Source organism: Diceros bicornis, chromosome 30 (assembly GCF_020826845.1).
Source record: "Diceros bicornis minor isolate mBicDic1 chromosome 30, mDicBic1.mat.cur, whole genome shotgun sequence".
Classification (NCBI taxonomy): Eukaryota; Metazoa; Chordata; class Mammalia; order Perissodactyla; family Rhinocerotidae; genus Diceros; species Diceros bicornis.
The window spans coordinates 10,972,835-10,977,175 of record NC_080769.1 but is presented as its reverse complement, the minus strand read 5'-3'; the positions used below and the strand labels follow the sequence as shown (position 1 = coordinate 10,977,175).

Genomic DNA, 4,341 nt, shown 5'->3' with positions numbered 1-4,341 from the left:
AGAGAAATAACTTCAAGATGAAATAAAGTCATACATGTGAAGAAACAAGCACAGTCTTGATGCAGTAAACACTTGTTGTGACTAGTGTATGATTTTCATTTCATTACTTCTGAAGAAAAGAAGTAACCAACCAAATGAAGGAGAAGAACATCAACATTTGAGGGGATAATTTTGGGGGAAACCACGTCAGCACTTGAAATGATAAAGTTCTTTAAATCTAAAGTTAGAAATCTTAAGAATATCTTCAAAAGCACTGACTAAGCATGGAACTTTAATGGACAGTGTATAAGCAAGAAAAGCCAAAAGTAATTAATGAGGTGGTTGTTGAAGAGAAACTGATACAAAATACAAATAAACAGCAAAGTCAGAAGACATTATGGGAATAGAAAAAATCAGGCATGTTTTTTAGGGGAGAAAATGAAAAAGGAGATTTAAATTTGCAATGTTTACCTTTGGGGCCCACAATGTCCGCTATGCTCTGAGGTAAGTGACCCCTCATGGGCAAGAGGTTGCTCAGATGAAGAGCCTTCCTAAGGCCCCCTTCACATCTTTGTTTCTCTGGCTGTAGATGATGGGGTTCAGCATGGGGGTGACCACGGTGTACATCACTGAGGTGATTGAGCTTCTCTGGGAAGAATGGGTCACAGCAGAACTGAGGTAGATCCTCATGCTTGTCCCATAGAACAAGAAGACCGCAGAGAGGTGAGACCCCCAGGTGGAAAATGCTTCATATTTTCCCCCTGCAGAGGATATCCTCATTAAGGAGGAAACAATCTGAGAGTAAGAAGAAAGAATCCCAGTGAGAGGAAACACACACAGCAGGGCCGTGGCTGCATACAAGGAGACATCATTGATGAGGGTGTCAGAGAAGCACCTCAAGAATTGGAACCAGTTCACAGAAGAAATGTGGAGTTTCAGCACCTATACAGTACGTCAGCTGCATCATCAGTAGAATATGAAACAAGGAATCAGATCAAATGATAAACCAAGACATCAGAACCAGAGGGCCCCAAAGGCATGGGTTCATGATGACCATGTAGTGAAGCAGGGGTGGCAGATGGACACAAACCAGTCATAGGCCCTCATGGTCTGAAGGAAACCATCCATTCCAGCAAAAACCATTAAAAAAATATACCTGAATGAGACAACCTATGTAGGAGATGTCATTGGTCTGCGCCTGGATGTTCACTAGCATCTTTGGAATGCTGGTGGTGATGAAGTAGATATTGATAAAGGAAAGGTTGGAGAGGAAGAAATACATGGCAGTGTGGAGGTGGGAGTCAGAGATGATGGTCAAGATGATGAGGAGGTTCCCAAGCATGGTGACCAGGTACATGGACAGCAACACTCCAAAGAGAAGGGGTTAAAGTTCAAGATCCTCTGAGAAACCCAGGAGGTGGAATTCTGATACTTCTGTGTGGTGTCCTGTTTCCATATAGCCAGTATGTCTACCAGGAAAGAAGGCAAACGCAGTGTTCATTGTGTTCAACGAACATCCAACTGGCAACTGAGTTGTCAGCACCTCTTGATTTCACTTTTAGGTGGAAAAACTTCACCCTATGTTGAGTCTTTCCAATGACAGTGATTCTCTCAGTCAAGTGGCAGCTCATTTCCATTTTACATGTGTGTAATCATTCAGACTTTCTTAAATTTAGCAAAAATGTCTCTGTCTGTTTATCTCCTACTCATTGGTTCTAATTCCTCTATTCAAATCTATGGACCTTTCTACAGGAACCAACTCTCTGTGATGTTATTCCCTTGAAGAATCTTGGGAGGTTTTATGGATGACTTGATGTCTACAATATCATAGGGGCAAAGAGTTCCTTTCTGAATAAAAGCAGAGTGGTTAATAATTTTGGTTTTGTTGAAAGAACTAAACAAATGAGGACTGAAAAATATCCCTTGACATTTTCTGGTGACATGGAGTCCTTTGTCATTATTAGGAAAGGCTCCAATATCCAAAGAGAGGAGCATGATCAAAAATAATCTAGACAGAGTGGGTTGAAGAGTGAATATCAAGGAAATAAAAGTGGCAAATATAATTCATAAATAAAATTTGACAGGGAAGAGGAGGAAAGTGCTAAATCATAGCCTAAAGGGAATATCAATTAAGGAAGAGTTCTTTTTTTAATGGAAGATATAGGAAGACATTTAATTTCAAAGAGAATGATTGTATTTAGGGCAGGCATTAGAATACACAAGAATGCTGACTACATATTTTACAAGATGCAGTAAACATTAAATTAATGACAATCATAATGTGCTATACCTCCAATTTGGAGAATAAATGGATTCAGAAATCAAGGGTTTGAAGTAGAAGTAGTGCTGTCTAATATCACTTTCAGTGAGCCACTTGGAGATTTTGTGTTTCATGTCTCCACATCTTTGGCATCTGAAAGGTTAGAGGTCTTGACTTCTAAAGGGAAAACACTTCCAGAGGCATGGAAAAATCCTTTTGACTTCTGCTGCCAGGCACTTCAGGTCCCTCATGCCAAGAAGAGGAGTCACTATCCTGGCAGGGGTAACTGACCCTTGTCATCAATGTCACAGTGCAACTGTGGGACTGGGCATGCACTGGTACCTTGCTGTCCTCAGTCAGAGGCTGGGAGCAGCCCAGGAGCAACCTCAGTGCAAATGCAGTGGTAGATGCAGATGACTGTCAGTCAGCAGGAGATTTGAGTGGGGTGACCTTGAGTGAGGCGTGTTCCTCAAACTGAAGGCAATTCTCAAAGAGGGCTGAGGGCTGTCAGATGGGTGCACTCTGTGCATCTAGAAGAATAAGCCCTTTATCTTGTAGGAGGACCTGGGCAATGCAGCACAGCATTCACTGGAATCCATTCCATGGGACATTTAAATCGCCTTTTATTTTAATTGAGATATAATTGACATATAATCCTTTATTAGTTTCAGGTGGACAACATGATTATTTGATATTTTTATATATTGGGAATGATGACCATAATAAATTTAGTTAACTTCCCTCATGACAGCAAGTTACAAATTGTTTTTCTTGTAATGAGAGCTTTTAAGATCTACTCTCTTAGCAACTTTCAAATATACAATACAGTATTGCTAACTATAGTAGCATTCTGTATACTACATCCCCATGATTATTCATCTTATAACTGGAATTTTTACGTTTTTATCACCGTCACACATTCCTCGGCCCCTCTGGGATCTACCAATCTATTCTCTGAATCTGAGTTTGGTTTTTTGCTTGTTTGTTTTTAAAACTAACTTGATCAGTATACTGAATAATAGTACACCATGAGTCAATAATGCTTATCCCAGGAATTGAAAATGATTCAACTTCGGCAAACTATTTACATTCATTTATTTCATAAATATAGCAAGACAAAAGCTGACAAGTTCAATAGGAATCAAAATGTGTTTGATAATTTTCAAAAGTCATTGCTGCAAATGGTGGTCTGCACGTGTGTGTGTGGGGGTGCTGCATATCTTCCAAATGATAAAAAATATGGATATTTCAATGACAGACAATGTTCAAATGAACATGGAAGCATTAAGAAATGACACTTAATGACGTGCAAGAACTGCTGTTATGAATCATATGTATTTATATTATTCTAATAATTCAAAAATATGCACAAGATAAAAAAGGGAGACATAAGCATTATAGAGTAATAGACTAATGTATCATTAGTAGATAAGATTTTGGAGGTAGATAATCCTCAGATCTCTGCACATGCAGCCCCATGTGCATCCTTCATTATCGACTTCAACAAATCCCCTAGGGCTGTTGTTTTCAAATTTTAGCCATGCATAAGATGCACCTGGATGGCCTGTTAACACAAATTGCTGGGCCTGACCCTGGAATTTCTGATTTAATAGATCTGGGATGAAGGACAATAATTTGCATGTCTAAGAAGCTCCCAAGGGATGCTGGTACTGCTGGTCTGGAGACACGTGGAGAGACACTTGTTTGTGTTCCTAGTACTGTGGTCTACCAAAAGTTTTACCTTGACTGTTTACATCTCCCCTCCCACACCACACCTTCAGCATTTACAAGGATACACTATTTCTTTCAGATGGCATCATGGAAACTTCTGGTGGCCCTGTCTCTTTCTCCTGCAGTGACATTTTCCCAGAAAGTATATAGAGATGCTCCAGGCAGGCAACTCATAACCCATATCTCTTGGAGGCCCAAGATGGTCTGCCTTGGGGACACTGAAAATTTATTTAAATTTTCCAGGACATTGGGCCCTGAATTCTCAGATCTTCTCATTCATAAATTGTTCTATTTTCATTCTATTCTTTAAACAATCAAGCACCCTTGGGGTAGAAGGAGAATAATAGAAACAAATCTTTCTGCCACTTCCA

General features: G+C 39.7%; 1 pseudogene; it reads right to left on the bottom strand.

Moving 5' to 3' along the window:
• Positions 1 to 513: 513 nt before the first annotated feature.
• LOC131394205 (olfactory receptor 7D4-like) lies at positions 514 to 1,435 on the bottom strand (annotated as a pseudogene).
• Positions 1,436 to 4,341: the final 2,906 nt, after the last annotated feature.